The 21,319-nt window shown below is 36.8% G+C and overlaps 1 protein-coding gene across 50 annotated transcripts in view; it reads right to left on the bottom strand.

Moving 5' to 3' along the window:
* The window catches only part of MAP2 (microtubule associated protein 2), a 283,205-nt gene that overhangs the window by 132,257 nt on the left and 129,629 nt on the right, over positions 1 to 21,319 (bottom strand). For 19 of the 50 annotated variants that reach the window (XM_067026736.1, XM_067026747.1, XM_067026746.1 and 16 more), the window contains one exon: positions 16,173 to 16,241. The gene's annotated coding sequence lies outside the window, so the exon portion shown is untranslated. Of the gene's footprint in view, positions 1 to 16,172; positions 16,242 to 16,513; positions 16,958 to 21,319 lie in introns of those variants that run through there. The other 31 variants (XM_067026749.1, XM_067026759.1, XM_067026768.1 and 28 more) reach the window with 11 other exon arrangements.

The raw sequence follows: 21,319 nt of genomic DNA, 5'->3' as shown, positions 1-21,319 counted from the left end.
TGGGGGAGCATGTGTGGTGGCAGGAGGTATAGGGGAAATCTCTGTACCTCCCTTTCAATTTTGTTGTAAACCTAAAACTGCTCTAAAAAAAAAAATGAAGTCTTTAAAAAAATGGGTGGGGGCAGAAAAAGTAAAATAAATATCTAATTACAAGGTGAGAACAAAAAAAAAAGGTGAGAGCACATGCATGGTTTGGATGACCCAGGGAATGCATGGGATTTTGATAAGTGGAACTCTGGCTGAGATGTCAGTTAGCTATGCTTTTTAGGGAAAAAGAAGAAAATAAAGGATCAGTCTGTCAGTCAGTCAACATTGTTCTTTGAGCACCTATTCTGTCCCAGTTCTTTCAGCGGGTTCTGGGGTTATGGTCAGGAATGGGACAGACACTCAATGGACATTCTAGTCTTGTGGGACATACAGGCATTAAACTGATAAATATAAGTGAGAGAAATGCAGAGTGCTATGAGAGCACGTGATACACAGGCCTATATTAGACCAGAGGCTGGGAGATGGCTTAAGGCTTAACCATGAAATCTGAGACCTAACTAATGAACAGGACTTAGTAAGTAGAGAGACAGAAGAAACAGGAGTGGAATGGGAGGTGAGGAGAGTAGAGAGAGTGCTCCAGGCAAAGAGGAAAATAAGTGCAATAACCCCAAGGCAGTAAACTCAGGATGGGCTGGAGAGTCAGGCAGAGGCCACATCATGGATGCCCTTGTAGCACAGTTTATAGATTCCTGACTTTATTATGAATACTATGGTTTTCAATACAGGCATAGCATGATTATATTGGGTTTTTTTGTTTTGTTTTGTTTTGTTTTGTTTTTTTCGGTACACGGGCCTCTCGCTGTTGTGGCCTCTCCCATTGCGGAGCACAGGCTCCGGACGTGCAGCCTCAGCGGCCATGGCTCACGGGCCTAGCCACTTTGTGGCATGTGGGATCTTCCCGGACCGGGGCACGAACCCGCGTCCCCTGCATCGGCAGGCGGACTCTCAACCACTGCGCCACCAGGGAAGCCCCTATTATGTTGTATTTTTAAAAGATACGTCCAGCTACTACATGTATAATGGCTTGTATGGAGCAAGTGTCCATGCAGGAATCTGTCACGGTTGTTAAGATCAGAGATGACGGGAGACAGACTAACACAGTCTTTGGGGATAGAGAAATGGATGGATTTGAAAAGTGTTCAGGAAATGGGACTGATGGGACTTAGTAACTGACTGGACAGGTATATTTTAGGTAGCAACTTTAATATAAACCTTATTTATATAGTCAACAATAATACTTGCTAAAATGACATTTCAGAGTCTTTGAAAGTAAATATAAGGTTGCAAAGTTGGTATACAAATGATGACTAGGGTAGGCTGTAAGTAACGGGAAAACTCCAAATAACAGTGGCTTAAACGAAGTGTAAATTCATTACAAGATTATTTCATATTCAGAATGGTTGCTGAAGCTCTAGCCATTACGTATGAATTCCCACCAGCAGAAAGGAGGAAGGAGTGATGAATAGCACACTCCTTTTTAAGCAGTTGAGCTAAGTTTCACACACAACTTTTGTTCATATATTACTGGCCAGAAATTAGTCATATGGTTACACCTATATACAAGGGAGGCTGGGATTCTGGGTCTTATTCTGAATGGCCATGTGATCATGAATCCTCCAAAAAGTTGGGGTCCTATTATTACTGAAGAAGAAAGAGATAATTGATATTGGGGGCAAAAGTAATCTGTACCACCTTAATTATGAGCTAAGGTCTTAGGCATGGATTAGAAAAAAAAATAAAACTTATAAATTGTACCAGGCTTTTAAAACAACAGAAAATTACACCACATCAAAATGAACTCACTTTGAATTAGCACTATGCATTTTGCCTAAATTGCCAAGTACATTTTTAAACCTCGATTACAATATAGATGGGCTGGGTACGTTAAACAGAGCTTCCCCATCAATAAATATGGTTTTTGTACTGCCACAAAGCAGACTCAGCTATGCCAATATTTGAATATAGTTGTTTATGGTTTCATTTCCTTTACTTTTAATAGTGGCCATAAAAAGCCAACCAAATGCATTTTATTCACATTCCTTTGAATGAGGCCTTGAATTTAAATTATGTCACTGGATCCACTAACATTTAACTATGGCTGGTGATTTATCCTCTACAGACATTCAACTTTGGAATAATAACTGCAGGCAGAAAATGAGGATTAATAGCAGTCAGATAGCACATCGTATATGTATCACTCAGCATACATTCACATTGATTTATTTCATGTTTTGTCTGTTTGATGTGTTCTCAGTTTGTTTCTAATAATAAAGGCTATCAATAAGATGCTGGGTTTTAAGAATTTAGGAAAAATAGTGCTTTTATCAATTATCCACAAATGGTTCCCAGTATGCTGAAGTCAAAGACTGCTGTGACTCTTAACTTTCTTTCTACGTTTAATTTTTTCTTAACATTTTTTTCAGCTTTTACAATTAAGCCACTCTACTGTTACTTCCATTTAAAATGTTTTCCTTTTCCTGGGTGCTTCAAGTCCCAACTTCATTGAGAGAGAAGAAACTTTCAATGAACTGAAGCCATATGAAATAATATTTTTGATAGCTAATTAACAGCACTACATTATACTCATTATTACCTAAATATTCACATTCTTAATTTTGTCAAGCAAAAGGATCACACAAAATTAAGTTGTACATTCTATGCTAAACCTAAAATTCACATTTGTTTAATTTAACTATAGTATTTCAACTACATTCTTGATCTGCTTTTATCTTCATCTTTCCATTAGGTAAAAAAATATATCCATGAACAACTGCTTATTTTAGTATTGCTACTAATATATAATTTCTGGTTCTTTTGCATTGCATATAGCATTTTAGTTCTAATATCAACTTGGCATCACCTTGCAATTTCTACGGGGTAGGGAAGGGGTTTTCCTGTAACTGCGGCTAATCTCCAGGTTTGGATTTACTGGTTACGCTGGATCCTTGACAAAGTCTTCTATATAAAGATAGCTTATATTTGTTTTCTACTTTACAACTTTCAACATGCATTCATATGTTCCATCTCAGCCCTCAAAATCAGATACCATCATTATTTTATAGGAAAAAAAGGCCCAGAAAAGGGAAATAATTTTTCCATTAGCTGGTAAATAGTAAGGTAGAACAAGGTAACTAGCACAAAAAAGTTCAGTGTAAACATATATGGATGCTATGAAAATGATAAAAGTGTTGAAAATAATGTAACTCTAAGAAAAATTTTGAAGATATTCTAGAAGTCAGAATGCAGATAGGCTGAGATAGAGAAAAAAACACCAGGGAAACTGCTGCTAGGAGTTTCAGCAGGTCCATCCCAAGGAAACCTGGAGAAACTCCAAGCTGAAAGTCTTCAAATACAGAGTCCGAGGGGGCTGTAAGACCAATATCATGGCAATTCACTAAGAAACGTATTCAGAACAATTGAGATCCTTTCTCTTCTTCTCCTTTGCTATTACATTTTTAGCTGACGGAAGAAGCTTTTGCCCCCAACAGTAAAAATAAAAACTAGTCTTTAATGAAAGCGGGTTATCAGTTTTGGAAACAGTTCTGGTACGGATAAACCCATGCAGAACTGAAACACATTGCAGAATTGTAGGGACCCTAACCTGCTCACTTGCTAGTTCCACCTCCATGCTCCTTCTGGGATGCCTGCTCCTGATGAAGTCAGCTCATTTACCCAGAACTTGCAGTCAGCCTTAACGGTGAGGAAACTTACAATAGCTACCTATGATCCTCAGCCTAGTTCTTCATTCATTAAAACAAACAAACAAACAAAAACCCTTCAAATCAAGGCATTTGAGAAAAACCAGAGGCATGAATAGAAAAATACTTTTAAAAATGACTCCTGGAAATATTTTGTCCCATTCTGAGCGTTGTCTTTTCTGGGGCGAAGTGAGGGTAGCATCGACATATGTACACTACTGAATGTAAAATAGATAGCTGGTGGGAAGCAGCAGCATAGCACAGGGAGATCAGCTCGGTGCTTAGCAATGACCTAGAGGGGTGGGATAGGAAGGATGGGAGGGAGGCTCAAGAGGGACGGGATATGGGGACATATGTATGCATATGGCTGATTCACTTTGGTGTACAACAGAGACTAACACAGTATTGTGAAGCAATTATACTCCAATAATGATCTATTAAAAAAAAATGACTCCTGGAGAAATAGAGATGATTCAGGGAACAGAAGAAAACTTACAATTATAGGTGTCTTTCTCAGAGGCATGTGAAAGAATATTGCATACTTTAAAAATAAACTTCCTTCCAAAAATGAATTACAGAAAATTATCAGAGAATAAGAAAAAAATTCCTGTAAATTAACATGATTTAAAATATATAATTTAAAAAATAGAATTGGCAGGACTAAAGACAAATAATAACTCAGCTGATTAGAAGAAGAAAAAAACTCCTTGAATGTAGAAAAAGTGAAAAAGGGATTTTAAAAATATGTGAAAAAGGAGATGAAACAAATCAATCCAGTAAGTCCAGCATTTATAAATAGGAATCCTCTAAATACAGGACAGAGGCAGAGATAACCGGAAAAAGAAGAGAGGAAAGTGTCTGTTACTTTAAAAGATTTAAATAATTTAACCTAATAACTAATTTTAAATAATCTTATTGCCAAATGAGATAAATATTAAAAGACCTACATATAGACACATCCTTTTGAAATTGCACAAAACTCCTAAAACTTACTATAAATAAAAAGAAAATCAAGGTTATTCACAGAAGAATGAGAATCTGACTGATATCAGAATTCTTATCAATAACACTGGATGCTAAAATATAATAGAGCAAAACTGCAGATCTAGCCAAATTACCAATCAAGTATGAGTACTATATGAAGACATGGTTTGAGACATGTAAGGACTCAAATTTATCAATAACCTGCCATATATATTCATATATATGGCATATATATATAAATGCATTTCTTCTAAATGCTTTTAGAAGAAGCTCCAATAAAACAGAAATGGAATATAACAAAAGATAACATGAGATAGAAAGTACAGGGAGAGAGGAATATAGCCTAGAAGAAGGGTTGGAAAATTATGACCCATGGGCCAAATACAGCCACCACCTGTTTTTGTAAATTACGTTTTACTGGAACACATCCATGCCTATTCATTTACTTACTATCTATGTTTCCTTTGGGCTACAATGGCAGAGCACACTGTGGCTGTATGATTAGCTATAATGGAGACTGTATAGCCCTCAAAAACTAAGAGTCTTTACTATCTGCCCCTTTATAGAAAAAGTGTGCTGACCCTAAGTCTACAAGAAAGAAATTTGGTTGCAAGAGATTAAAGTCACTGAATCAGAATCAGAAGAATTCTTAGAGTATAGCAATTATTAACCTGGCTTTCACTGAGATATGAGGTTGAGGATGGGTTTAGGGAAGAAGACTCTAATTTTATTTTGGTCCCTTTGTTTGGCTTGATTTTTTTTTTAACAAGTGCAGGTATTTGATTAATTCAAAAATAATAAATTCAGCACTCATTCAAAAATATACATTGCATGCCTACTCTACAGTAAGTAGTTGTCAATGCACTGGGGAAATAGCAGTGGACAAAGCAAAGTCCCCATACTTTTAGAATTTAAATTCGTTTGTGGGGGGGAGATAGAAAACATACAATCAATCTTGGCATTATTATTGACATTTTGAGCCAGATAATTCTTGATTGTAAGGAGTTCATCCACCCTCATCCATTGCTAAGGATACTTAGCAGTGTCTCTGGCCTCTACCTTTTAGATATCAATAGCTCTTGTCCAGTTATGACAATCAAAAACGTCTCTGGACATTTCCAAATGAGCCCTGGCAGGGGGACAAATTGTCTTTGCTTAAGAACCACTGGTACAGGGTAAAAGGTCTGGCTCTGGAGACAGCAGACCTGGGTCTTACTTCATCCTCCACTAATTATTAGCTATTTATCCTTGGGAAATATACTGAACTTCATTAAACCTCATTCTCCTCTTCTGTGAACTGTGGATAAAGAAACGACTGTGCGGGTGGCTTCTCCTGCTGCTTCTTCTTTTCCTTCTTCCTCCCCTTCCTCCTCTTCCTCTTCCTTTTCTTCTTCTTTTTCTTCTGAAAATGTATGCCCTTGGCCCATAATACACATTAAATAAACAAGACCTATTATTATTTAATTATAATTGTAGCAATGAGGATGAGGAAGAGGAGGAGAGAAGTGTGTGGAGTGGAGTGTTTGCAAGGGTAGTGAGGGATGCAGAGGAGTCACTGTAGGCCTTGGATATTTGGGTGAGGGTTTGGTTATGCTCTCGCCAAAGAAGCACTGTGGTGACGGACTTGTACTATGATATGTAATGTTCTATAAAAATAAGTTGGCTATGGAGCACTTGAAATGTGGTTAGTATGACTAAGGAAGTAAACCTTAATTATTTTTTGTTTTAATTAATTTAAATTTAAGGAGCTGCCTATGGCTAGCTGCTACCACATTAACCAGCACAGCTCAAGAGAGCAAACAAGAACCACTGGAAGGAAAAACATGGGAACACAAAGAAGAGCTTATATTACAGTTTGTCTGTGAGATGAATGGGGTGATGGTGTTCAGGGCAGGGAGAGCAGATAAAAACATTTCGGCATTGAAAGCATGGAAAGCCTGGATGAGGGGGTGGACAGAGAATTCGGGCAAGAGGTGGGCCACTGCAATGAGGATGTCCTCAGTGGATTCATTCCTATTGGTGCTGCCTTGAGACACTGACCTCAGCTCTGACCCTACTCAGTGGCCCCTGAGGTTATCGTTTTTCTTTACATGTGCTACCCTGAGGTCAGAACTGAGATCCACAGCTTCCAGCTCAAAATTCTTCATAAGCTCTTATAATTATCCTAATATTAGGCAAAATACAATGCCTGCTTTTGAAAATGTTTTTCCATAGATCTGATTTTCTGAAGCTTTGATCATTTTCTTTGTGATCCTGGGTTCTTGCTGAGCTGTCTACCACTTGACTAAAATTCTGTGAAACTTAGAACTCAATAACGATTTCTTATTAATCTATCCCTCCATCAAATGCTTTTTACATCAGTAAGATGACATGTTCTGTGATACATGTAGACTTCGCTCCTTTTCATACTGAAAAGTTTAAAACCATTTCAGTAAAAAACTGATATTTTTTACTAGTATTTACTGAGCTCCACGCCATATGCTCATCCAGGATTCTAAAGAGCAGAAGTCTTTTGGGAGAGCAGGGAAATCCATTCAGTGGAGGTCACAGTTACCTTGGAATGGGCTATTTTAGCAGTCAAGTCAGTGCATTATTAAAACAGTCTAGATTTAGGACAATATACTCATTTATCTGTTTTGGCTGCATGGCAGTAGAAAGTAAAGGTTTCAGGGCCAGAACAAGTATACAAGCCCAGGTTAACTATCTTCCAGTGGAGTGACTTGGGTAGGTCACTGCATTCTTTACACTTCAGTTTTCTCATCTGTAATAAATATAACAAGATCTGCCGTTCCCATTCCAGAGATTGTTGTGAGCTTTGTGATGTCATGTATTACAAAATGCTTTGTATCACTTAAAAAGAGGTACTGATTTTTTTTTTTCTTAAAATCTAAATGCTACTTCTTAGCTGTTCACATTATTTTAACAATTTTATATTCCAAAGTCTACATCCTGGGTCTTTTTGTGAGCATAACGTACAGAGTAGAACTAAAAATGCATGCACATATTAAGCTATACATTACATTCATTATGTCCCTGTGATTTACTGGACTATCCACCGTCTTGTAGAGGAAAAGTGTAGCAATGTGACCAGAGTTATTTGAATTACTCAGGACCATGACTGCTTGTATGATTTAAAATTTTTTTCATTGTTAGATCTAATATTTCCTCAAGTACCAATAAAAATCTTAGAAAGTCAGTCATTTTAGGGATTTCTGTCCCCAACTATTTAAAGTATTGGCAGTGTAGATGTGCTTTTTAAGATTCTAGAATATCACAAATTCACCTGCAGCTATACCCAAAATTGTGCTAACAAGCTGCTCTTAGACACTATGTGAGAAGAATCCTAAATGCCTACGTGATGCATGTTATTCTGTATACATAACAATGAACTCTTAGCATGAGAAAATTCTACAATGAGCAAGAAAATATTTTTAAAGAAAACTAAGTACAAATATTGTTCACCTTGGAAATAAAACATAAGATCTTCCCGAAACGAAATATCATTTCCTAAATTCCTACACAATGCAAAGAAATATATGCTCGTCATAATCTGTTAAATGGAGTAGCCTTCTTTTAACAATTGCCAGATGTGGATCAATGTACTTCCGCTGCTTTAAATGGTCATAATCCAGAGTCATTAACAACAGAGAGAATCTGAAGAAAGGTTAATTCAAACCATCTGAGGCAGACCCAAGTGGAATTCACAAAAAATGACGATTGTTTCAGACTTTTTTTTTTTTTTTTTTTTTTTTTTTTTTTTTTGAGAGAGGGAGAGTTTGCATCAGAAACACCAGAGATTATCCTGTCTACTCTGAGACTCTTAACAATTGAATGAATGATGAAAGGGCAAAGACATGGTATTCAAACTCTGGCAATTTTACCAATCCCAGTTTGACTGTGCAAAGAAGACCAGCACTGTCCATTACAGAAAAACTAGTTTCACACACACTCATTTTCTTAGCTTCAACTTGGCATATGTATTAAGGGCATTTTCTGTGTAGTCAGCAAGGAAGTACTAAGAAGTACTAAGATGCCTTAAGACATGGTCTCTCTCCTCAAGGATTTTCCCCAAGTTTTCTCCTTGAAGAAATGTGTTTTTCTACTTAAGTTGACTGCTGTTCATATGAAAACGAATTTGATATTTCCCTGGAATTTTCAATTTAAAGTTTCTAATGACCCTGCCCCTGCCTACTTGGCTGTTAAACACCAAATTACAAAATGACAGTGGCAAAGTCTAAAGATCAGGTCATGACATGGCTTAGAGACAGAACCAGCCTTTTAAGCAAAGGATAAATGCTGATAAGTGTGAGGATATCACAGGTGTTCAATATGCACTTAAGCTGTTTTTCCTTGATGACGAGTATGCCATATTTCTTTGATTTGTTATTTTCTTAGATATTGCATAGCTGAAACATGTGCTGTGGAAGGAATCAACCAAGTAGAGGCACCCATGTTCCTGCAGCTATAAGGGAAGATTGAGAGTTACAGCCTAGCAGTGAGGCAGAAAGATAACACTCCTCCAGATGGAGTCTGTCAAGGCTTCTTGTGAACACTTAGCCCCTCTGAACACTCTAATCGTCTACAAACACATGCATCCTTCCTTCAGAGGAATGCAGGTTGCTGTCACCAACCGAAACAGTCCTCCAAAGGGAAATGATTTTGTTGGAAAAAAACCGCATTCTTTAAATCAGAGACTATACTCAATAGCCTCCTGTGACTTTAAGGACAGTCCTCCAAGGCTTGTACTAGGCTGTGTGTGGCAAGAAGATGGGATGTAAAAAATTGGGAAGCTCTGTTACTAAGCACAGACGAACATAAGGGATGTGAAGAGCTAGCAGGCCAGAGAATTTAGCAGGCTAGGACTGTGCTGAACATCCAGGCAGAGAGGAGTCCAACGAAATTATGAAGCAGGGAACAGAACCGGAGTTAAGAAACTGGCCCAGGGTTATATGCACTCACATCCCCAAACCTGAGCCACAAGAATTCATTATATGGCTTGATAAAGCATTGAGCGTGGGTGGAAAGAATGAAATGTCAGTAGCTCATTAGGACTGGTTCAATGGCTTTCATTAAATAACTGATTGGAATTGAAAAAGCTTAGAGCTAAAGAGGGACAAATCTCTCTCTCACCGTCAAAGACGCTTAAAAGTATGTAGTGCTACTGCAGGAAGAGAAGGACTCACATTTGACTTGCTCACAACAACAGCTCCTATCATATCGAATTTTTTTTTTTTTTTTTTTTTTTTGGTCTGGAAATTTGCCTTCTAACTTCTTGCTAATCAAAGCACGGTCCACGGTCCAAAAGCAACATCACCTGGGAGTTTGTTAAAATATAGAATCTCAGGCCCCTCCTCAGACCCACTGATTCCAAATCTGCATTTTAATAAGATCCGCCTTTGATTCATCTCTGCTGTAAAGTTTGAGACGCTTATCTCCCAGTATCTACTCTTATAGCTTATCACCCATTCTCTGCATAGCTGACTCAGTAATCTTTTAATTTTGTTTACCCATTGATTATTTCCCCTCACTAGAAAGAAAGTTCCATTAGGGAAGGAAAAGGGCATGGAATTGGTGTTCAAGAAATATTCACTGAATGAATAAGTGAATTTTCCTCCAGTCTGAGATAAAGTCTGGATGATATGTTAAGGTCCCCATATCTTTACCACTAGACAATCTCACTCTCTTTTCTTTCACTTTTATCTGTAGGGAAGATGAATTTTGCTTGCCAAGCCCAAATCCCTGTCTGTGCTCTTTATCTCCCTTCCATTAGGACCTTGCTCTTTAAGTGTGCCCTTCTTCTGCTTCCATACATAGCACACCCCCTGACCCCCCCAGCCCATCTCTATCTGCCCCCTCCCCTTCAGTTTAGGACTCTCCATGTTAGTAAGAGAAGGGGACGTCACAGCCCTCCTTGCCTTACATATTCTCTTTCCTGAGAACCCTGGCCTTCTTAAGAATATTTCCTATTATTTTCATCTCCTTATTTACTTATTTACTTCTCGAGGTCTTGTTTCTGTCCCCACAGTTTGATTGGTTTGAGTCAGACCCAGATTCAAAACTGGTCCTAAAACTTGTGCAATTCTCTCAGTCCCTGGTCCTTCATTTTTTAAGTGGAGATATAAGAATCTACATTGGAATCACTGTGATAATTAAAGTGCCAGAGGCTGGCACATGGCAGGTGCTAAAGTAATTTTAGATTCTCTGTCTTGGAGGAAAGCTGAGGCTAATTTTGAAACCAGCAAATTATATCTGACCAGGAACTTGACAATATAGAATATACAGTGATTCTGTTGTTAGGAAATAACTATTGGAAATCACTTGACATATCATATAAGAGTGACATAACGAAGTATCCCATCGCACTATTGTGATGACAGTGAAAAATTAGGAGCAATGGGGAATAAACCTGTCCAATGACTACATGACAGAACATTATGCAGGTGGCAAAACGCTGTAAGAGATGAGTGGAAAAAAGGGCAGAATTCAAATTGTATGGTTCTGATCCTGATTATGTAAATTTAAATGCAATAGAGGAAAAGAAACAAGCTAAAAGGTTTAGAAAATGTTAAGCATAATCTCTGGACTGTGTAATTATGGATGGCTACTATTTCCTTCCTTATACTCTTCTAAATTTTATAAACTTTACAGAATGTTGATTTATTGTTTTTATAACAGAAAACATTACTGAAATAAATCCAGCAGTCTCTTATTTATTCTCATTCTTCAATTTTTCTGGAGAATTTGCATTTTAGCCTTGTTTTCTGTTACTTCAACTGTCTTCTATTTTCTTTGCTTTAAAAAAAAAAAAAAAAAAAAATCTGCCTTGAACTTTGTCAACCCGCCCCTCATTCTGCATCCTAAATGATGTGAATGCTGTCAAGAATTTCCTCTCTGGTCCTCTTCTCATCTTTCTTGATAATGTCATCCACTTCCTATTTCCCTCATTTCTCTTCTCAGCTTTGGATCTACATGTTCTGCAATCTACTAGACCAGTCCACCCACATCCAGCCACCATGGCCTAAACTGGCGTCTTCATTTTATTCACTCTCTCACTCATTCAGTCAGCATGTATTGGCTGTCTACTACGTACTAGGCTGTCTGATAGAGACTAGGGATACGATAAAGATAAAAGGGGGGGCTCTTTCCTCAAGCAACTTTTACCTACCTTTCTCCCCTGACTTTTCCAGCTGTCAAATTCAAATGTCAGAGTCACCATTGAGTCCTGCTTTTCATCCCTCCTACCAATCAAGAGGCTGCTAATCTCAGGGTATAAATTTGAGTTCAGAAACAACTTTCACTTCCATGACCTCTTTCTTAATGCCCACTGTCAACACCCTCTTTGAGCCTTTATTTTTTCCTGGATTATCCTATGACAGCTTCCAAAGTGATTCTTTCTTCAATATGCTCTCACACACAGCCCTGTCATATACAGAGCTATAAAATAAGTCCCGTGAAAACACAGTGTAGGTAATTGTGGTCTCCTATCCAGAATACAGTCAATAGCTTTTCAGTGAATACTGAAAAAAATCTCCTCAACTTGGCATTTACAGTCCTCTTTCAATGTATTAGGTTGAACTGAATGAAATTTTCATTTTGTAGTTCAAAAAGGGTAGAATATTAGGCATTCCTAATATTAGGAATATTAGGCATGGTACAACCTAACAGTATTCACGTATATTTCCATCCTTATCTTCTAAGAATCCCCTTCTTTTGCCCTGCATTCCAGAACATAAATGGGATCAGTCTATGCTTTTCTTGCATGTTCACTTCCTTTGCATCCTTTGCTAATGTCGTTTGTTCTTCCCAGAGCTCCTCCAGGCATTATCGCTCCCTTGAATATTTCTATTCATCCCTAAATTCCACCTCAAAAGACTCATCCTCCACTGTTGAGTCTCTTCTCAATTGTTATTAATCCTGCCCTGCAAGGAGCCTGGGTGCTACTTCCGGGTTTTAATCCGCTGCACCCAGCTGAGCTCAGAAGGTGTTCTCCTGTATATACTCCCTTTCAAGTAGACCATCCTAATACATATCTGTGTAATTGTTAGTGCCCTCAGTTGTTTTTCTGGGTTAGTGAGTTGTACTTTAAGGGTGCATGCTCATTTTCACACTGTTTTCTGCTTCTTTATCTATTTTGGCCGTATGAAACTTCGGCCATGATTTCAATTTAAAAAAAAAAGCCTTTGCAAGATATGGCATCAGTTATACTATTTATTAGCACTTGAATTTTCTGGCTAATTTTCTTATACAGATGATGCAATTCAGTAATATGACTTCACTGTAATGACACAGGAGATATTTTATGAATCCACTTATTTCAAAACTAATTTATCTCTGACCTTCTTCTTTCAAGAATAAAAATCCACAGGTTAAATATAAAATATCTATTTAAAATATAAAATATACCAGAGCTTGAACATTACAGTTAAGTATTTGAAGATGTATTCACTCCTACCTTATATATATATAAACAAGAATCTACAAGCATACTGTTTTAACCTTATTTCAGTAACGTATATTTCATGTGCATAATAAAACATTAAAATGATGATTATGAGCCAAAAAATCTACCAGAAAAAAATGTAGTATTCTGTGATTAATATGAAGGACTTTGGGCCAGACTTGCGTTGACTGTCCAATTGGAATCTCTGTTCATTCATAATATGGAGACCATACCCATCTCCCCGGATTGTAGAGAGAGTTAAAATGTAGTAACGTATGTTAAGGGCTTAGGATATTATCTAGCACATAGTTAATAACAAAAATTATAGTTTTATTAATAAAAATAAATGAAAAGAATAGCATTCCCTAAAGCTATTATGATTCTAGAAGTTTCCTTACAGATTATATACATGTATATAAGCATATATATATATAATGATGTCATACTTAGTAGTCCATAATAAGCAACCAAGCGTTTAAGAAGATTATGACATCATTCCTAGTATTACATTGAGAGAGAAATAGAACAGCCTCCCCGCCCCGTCTGCTGCAGCAAAATTTTGGCTGAAGACATGAAGAGCAGTAAACAATGCCAAGCCTGGGAGTAGTACTTAGGAAGCGTCCATAAAGCAAAACTCATACTGCAGTTTGGCGTCTTTCCCTTAGCTGGTGAAAGTGAAAGGGGACATTTCAAAAATTCTTTCCATCTTAACCTAAGACCAGAAAAAAACCCTTTTGCATATAGCCTGAAGAAATTTTGGCACATGGTTTGCCTGATGTTCTACCTGATATTAGTTATCTAATTAATATTGATTAATTAGAAACATATAATGAATATTTGGGGTAACTGAAAAAAAAATGGACCAAATGTCTGTTTTAGAGTCTGTAATCTCATGAAAAACAAGAACAAAACAGTAATGGGGGTAAATATCGACAAAGTCATTTATCCATCAAATAATTAAATAAATATTTATTGAACTCCTGCTGTTGTCCAGGGACTACTCTACATGCTGAAGATTTCAGTGAAAAAAATCAGTAAAGGAATTAACTAATGTCAAGACGATATTGATTAGAAAAACCATGATACAGGTCCCTGACTCTCTGAGAGTCCAATAGCAAAATTCTATTTTGATTTGACAATGTAACAGACTATTTGAATAAACCCTGATTTATTACACAAAATCTATTAACATACCACAAGATGAATTTTAAAATGGTCCTAGAAAATTTAGAAATCAAGAAACTTTTGATGAGGTAATATGCCACTGCTCTAATACCCAGATAAATTGTAACAGAGCTGATTAATGCCTATTGACAATATACTGAATACATTTTTTAGTGGTTAAATAACAACTTCATCCTTTTCCAATTCACGTAAATACCCCAAAGTTCAAAATTAATATAGTGAGTTGCTAAATGAGTCTGAAGATCAGGAAACAGTTTCCCACCTGAAATATATCCTGTAGAAATTTAGTTAGATGGTAAAATACCAAAAAATATATATATATTTTTTTACCAAATATGAAATGTTTTCACTTACTCTGAGTGAAACCTAAAAAGAGAGAATGGTCCTAAGGGTTTTACAGTATCCAAGGGAAATAGTAAGTGCTGTTTGGAAATTTCATACATGTTCCACAGAGAAATTTCTGAGGAAAAAAACAATCTATTTCACATATCTCTGAGACTAGCCTATTAGATTTTGTTCAATATCTGAAATAATGCAGTTTCCTTTTTTAGAACACACAGATTTATTTTAATGAATTCATTCTCCTGTGCAAAAAAAAAAATATTATGTGATGCTGCCTACACTCTGGAAGAGGGGGGGTGACAGTGGCATCTGCCCCTTCCTTCTCTCCCACAATAACTACCCACAGCAGCAAGGCTCTTAATAAGTGCTTGTGGAATGAATAAATTAAGGCTCTCATAATTACACATTGCGGAGAAAATTAAATAAGCACAATGCGTTCATCTCCTTTAACTGCTACAAATATTCACACTCACAGGTGTATACTTGCATACTTCTGGTATTTCAAGATCAGTAGTTAAACATTAGCCATTTTTAAAGTACATTTAAGAAAACAAACCCTACTGCATAAAATATTTTGGATTGATACTCGAGGTGAATGCCAAGGAAAGACTTAAAAGATGTATTGATCTTCTCAGCAAGGTGGAAAATGTCTTCCGTTTTTTAAAAGGCAAATTACAAATATTGGTTTTATTGACATGAGCGTATGTTCAAGTCAAAGATCATCATAAAGAATTAAGGATCCTATAATTGGCATCTCCGATCAATATATATTCTGATGTTGAATTTGAAGATTAATATTTTTCACATAAGGCATAAGGCCCAGGATCAATGATTCAACTGCTTTCACGGCAAGATGAAAGATTACTTTCTTATGCTGTCAATGCTAAATAAAGCATATGTAAAATCGGTTCTTTCAATAACGAACAACCTCAACCTTTAAATATATACAGTGCTGAAGACTAAAGCATCAGTGAAGAAGTTACAATATTTTATTCGCAAAACCCAACAATACTGAGTCATTCCTGGGCTTTCGTCTCTAGTGCTCATTCCACCTGGGAAGGGCAAGCCATTTTATTTAGCCATTTAAAAAATAGCACTTACTAGCAGGATTCCCTCAGATAAAATCATTACTTAGCATATTTCTCTTAAATTCAAATTATTTAATTTTTCATTAAGAGAGAAGTTTGGATATTTTTTTAAAGCTGTTACAGTGATGAAAATCCCTACAAAAGCCAGAAATATTGATATTTGCAAACAACTTGCAGCACAGATAAAAAACATAATTCTTTAGACATCTTAGAATCAAAATAGCCTCGGACAATGGCATTCTCGGCATAGCAAATCATACATGCTATAGACAATGATCAATGTAGGCTTAAGGATAAAAGACCAACCATAGAGAGATTAATTTAAATAAAACATTACAAATCCTCCCTGATTTTCCCTCATTTAAACACCCAAACAAAACATGGTACCTTTTACTTTTCTCAATGAGTAGTTTTCCAATCAATGTTTCCTCGGTTAGAGACAACAAACCGAAGAACCTACCGAAACAAAACAAAAGAAAAAAATTCATATATAGATATATTAGCTAAATATTGAAAACTGTAACTCACCAGCAAGCAAACGCATTCTTATATCCAGATAATAAATCTACGTCTTGAGATCTGTAGCACAAAAAATGCAGTACTTGAATTTTTAGCAAGCCCAGTAAGGAATTTAAAAGCATTTTACTGTGAGATCACATAGAGCAGATGCTTTGAAAACGGATTAAAAAGAAAACAAAATAAAATGTAAAAAAAACCCAAACCATTACCGGAGCATATGCAGCGATACCACCCAAGTCTAGCCTTTGAGAATTGCTGCAGAATCCTTCTCCCCTAGCATTATCTCCGCGGGCTGGCTCAGGCTCTCTAGTTCCAGACAGACGCAGTCTGCAAGCCACCAGCTCCTGTCTGTGTGTGTCGGGGAAAGGGAAGCTGCAAATTAGAAAAAGTCCCCGCAGTGGCGAAAAGGAAAATAAGGCGAGTGGGAGAGGGTGAGAGAGCTCACTAGCCTCAGAATTTTCGAGAATGATGACAAGCCACCCAGTTCCGCCATCATTCACTGACAATAAGATGTAGCCCTGGCGTATGATTTAGAGGTTTGCATAGGGGCTTCTGGTATCAAATGCCTGACAGGCATCTTAATTGCCTCCATCCAAGTGTGTCCCCAGGAGTCGAGTCTATAAGCCTATGAATGTCATCATCTGTTCTCCTTTGTGTTAATGCCAGACACACACACACACACACACACACACACACACACACCGTGCTTAAATAGAGAAACCATTTTCCGGCATATAGGATTACAAAGAAGTTGGGCTACGTAAACTGGACATGACAAAACAATAGTTTATGGGAATTTTTATTATCTGCATTCATGGCATCAGAGATTTTTGAGGCTTTGTCATTAGCAGAAAATTACAATATTTTTTAAAACTGAGTAGCACATATTGCTTATTTATATTCCAAATAAATAACTGTGTTCATTAGAGAAATGTTTATATTTATGTGTATTTTTTATTGGAAAATTCAATCCTCTTGTAACTGTGATAATTACGCACTTGGCAATGGTTTCCTTACAAGGGAGAATGCAGCAAAAAACAAAGAGGATTAGGAAACCAGGGTTGACGTGTGATTTCTGGAGGCAATCTATTTTATTCCCTTCACATAAAAAAGCAAGAGAGAGGTAGCAACCAGCTTGAGTATCGAGACTTTACAGTCCCTGAGGACCAAGACAGGGAATTGAATCTCTGACATCATCAGTATCCCCTTCATGTTAGCAACTGAAAGTAACAGTTGAATATCCCAGTTTGACAGTGCCCCTTATGTAGGGAGGTTAAGTATGGAATAATTCCCTGCATTTATCTCCTGGACAAAAGGGATGGGGAAAATGTTAATAAATAAATTAATTTTTACAGCATTCTTAGCTCCCTGCATGTATGTAGCAAAATTCCATGTGTACCAAAAGGGCCGGCTGTGAATAAGATTGCTGGGAGGGAGCATCACCATGGTTACCGGAAACAGAAAGTAGGAAAAAAAAATAAGGTGATGATAGAGAAGATGGAAGGAGCCTACAGTGGAGGAAATTCAGAGACAGAATGATATGCTTCATTTTTTTCTTTCTGGAAAGAACTGTCTATCAGTTTTATATTAGATTTCAAATGCATGAGGATGAATCTGCATTCTCTATTAGCCACCTTTCTTCTCTACTTTTGGACCACTAGCGAATTTTGCTTTCATAAGTTTGGTTCTTTTGTATGACATGGATCCTGATACTCCTTGCCTCTGACCCTATCCTGGATTCATGGATACCACTCAGCCTAGTCCACACCCTTTGCCTCAAAGTTGTGAAAGCTGAGGCCCAGGGAATCTGACCAAGGTCACAAAACTGACAGGAGATCCAGTAGAGACACCATCCCAGTTTCCTGGTTTGGGTCCCCTGTTTTTCTTCTCTCACCAAGTGACTTTCTTTATATGCTCTCTTCCATTCTGTTTGCAAGCATAACAAATTCCAGAACATCCTTTGTCTTTGATTTTGTAAGCCTTCTTCTATTTGTTAAAGCAGAGATCTTCCTCTTTAAAATTATGCATTGCAATCAATCCGAGGACTAGCTTTGTTTAATAGCTGTGCTGTACTGTACTGGGCGTCTGGAGAATCTGGGATAATTATGTCACTGCTTTTCTTTCATTTCCAGTCTGGCAGTCAGATTGGCATGATCACCCTTTTGTGAACCTATCTTGTAGAGCCTGAACTTAATCAGCATTTACTAGGCACTCCATCCTCCCTGGCATCATTCTTTCTGCAACCATGAAATTGGGCAATCGAATTGAATCAGCCTCCCAAGGTTCTTCTTAGTTATAGACAATGTGAACTTTCCTGGGGTTACCCAAATAATGAAGCTGCAAAATTGGGAGCGCACGTAAAATTAAAAAAAAAAAAAAAAAAAAAAAAAAAAATCACTCAAAGCAACCACTGGGGGGCGTATTTCTGTTCTACTCAGTAAAAAATGTGAGTAGGATTTTGACCTTCATGTTTTACTGCTTTTATTTCCTTTATAAAATTTTCTTTCAATATTCGGTTCTTATGACTCATTGCTTTTAGGTTAACTCATTGATAAGTAGAGCCATATTGCCTTTTTGATGTCTAAAATACAGTTGCTGCCACCACTATTACCCTCTGTCCCCAGTTGTCATCTATAAAATAAATTAGTCACAGTCAGAAAATATATATATGATTACCCTAGGTAATAATTACAAGAGATTTCAGGTTTCAGTGAATCCTACATAGTGGTTAGGATTCTTTTCCCCCCAAAAGTATCCTTCAAAATATGACCTTTCTATTAAAACGTCTATTTTTTTCTTCAGTGATTTTGGACATGAAGGTTATTTTTCAAAGCAAATGTTTTGTTTTAATATGCTGTTCTCTATTGTTCACTTCTGAGCATAAAAAAATGATGCACAAGACTGTCATTTCTTGAAACATGAATCATATTTTATCAAGATCTCATAAAGCATGCATAGTGGTCTTGGTCAGTTTAAAAACTAGCTCAGCTTCCAAACATATTTGATACTCCTCGGGAGTCATTTAATATTTGGAGATACCTGGTTCAATCAATAAGAATGAGTAGGCATATTCTTTTTCTTTTCTTCTGTTAGTAGAACTATTACTTTAACTTATCTGTTGTAGAATAAGCACCATAGTAAAACATAATTCTTGCCTTTAAGTATGTTATAGTCTGAGTACTCAAGATAACAGGTATTTGAGAGACTTTCATGATTTTTTATACTTATGCTTATGAGCCTCAACTATAGTCTAGCACCCTTTGTCGGCTCATTTAACCAATTTTAATGGCACACACACATGTATTTCAGACACTTGAAAGGTTCTAGGTATGGGAAAAAAGAGAACAACATTCCTCCTCAAGGAACTTCAATTATACTGAGTGGAACACAGAAGTAAACAGAAATCTAAGTTCACAGTTCTTTTTCTCACTTTGATGAGGATGTCTCTGCCACTCTGGTATACCTGCTTCATCTCAGGTCCTGATTTTTATGAATCCCCTGATCCCAAATTCAGTTAGCTCACCCCTGTGGCTCTTCTGGAAGACTCCTGGTTTTGGTCCTTAAGTGTACTAGTCTGAATTCCTTAAGCACTTTAGGAGAGGATAATAGAGGTACTTCTTCCTTACGTCCTTGAAGCCTTTGGTCATATCAGTTTCCCAGCTAGGGCTTTCATACCTTGCCCATTAGTGCCCACCATAACCACTAGTTTATTTCAGCAATAGTCTACTGTTTTTTCTCCAACCCCAATCTTACGCTTCCTTTTTAGTGCATTTAAAGTTCTGTCCTCTTTAATAATGGCTTCCAGAACTCTCCCAGGACACAGTGCCACAAAGCTCTTTCCTTCCTCTGAATCACCATGATAAAAAAAAAAAAAAAAATCACTGTGATACTATAATGCCTGATATTATATATGACCTCTGGCTGGTCTTCAGTTATGTATACTCAGTTACTCTGGTATTGACCAATTAAAAAAGCAGAAGATATGCTTCTCATGTAAATTATTAAGTTCCTATAATGTGCCAACCTCTTTGAACACATTATTTTATTCAACAGCTCTGAGAGTTAGGAACCTCCTTTTCACAGTTGAGGAAACAGGTCCAGTTAGGTTTAGTTAAATGCTAAGGACACACAGCTGGTAAGTGGTGGAGCAGAAATTCAGTCCCTGGACTTCCGAGCTAATTAGGTTGTAACGCAGCTTAACACTTGTAAGGTATCAGAATAGGAGAGATAAATTAAACATAGAATTAAGACTTTTCCATTTTTCTAGGACACGTACTTAAGACAGACTATGTATTGCTCTAGGTGTGCATGAAAGAGATAGTAGCAGAAACAAGTATTTTTACTTTCAGGATTATTTCAAATTCCATCAGTTCATATTTAAATGATGTATAGTGTGAACACAAACATTCCTATAGTTGAGGAAGACATGGTAATTTTATTTACTACTATCTGGTCTATTCTTGGCAGAGTATACAGAGCTACATGCATGGGATACATGCTCATGTGTTTTTAAAAAACTTCATTGTTTGACAATTTGAGTTTATTGTGTATATTTTTAAACATCTTGCTGCAATTAACCTATGTCTAAGAAACATAGATTATAATAATAAAATACCTGTCTCACCTAGTCAATCACTACCCTCATTTCATTATATCAAGTTAGAAATAATCAAATACCATGGGGAATCTTAAAGGTTACATCAGAGAACATTATATCAACACCATATTATATAATGCCTGTCTTATTTAAATTGAATTTATTTAGTCAGATTTTGGCTGTGGACACTTCTCTTCCATCCAAATAACTCCATTCCCTCCCTCAAGCCTTTCCTCAAACATTATCTTCTCAAGGATGCTTAACCTAACCATCCTATTTAATACTGCAGTCTGCAATTCCCATTCTTTTTATTTTTATAATTTTAAAAAAATTTAAAACATCTTTATTGGAGTATAATTGCTTTACAATGGTGTGTTAGTTTCTGCTGTATAACAAAGTAAATCAGCTATATGTGTAC

The sequence above is a fragment of the Kogia breviceps genome, chromosome 2 (genome assembly GCF_026419965.1).
Source record: "Kogia breviceps isolate mKogBre1 chromosome 2, mKogBre1 haplotype 1, whole genome shotgun sequence".
Taxonomy (NCBI): domain Eukaryota; kingdom Metazoa; phylum Chordata; class Mammalia; order Artiodactyla; family Physeteridae; genus Kogia; species Kogia breviceps.
This window is presented reverse-complemented; position numbering and strand designations above follow the sequence as displayed.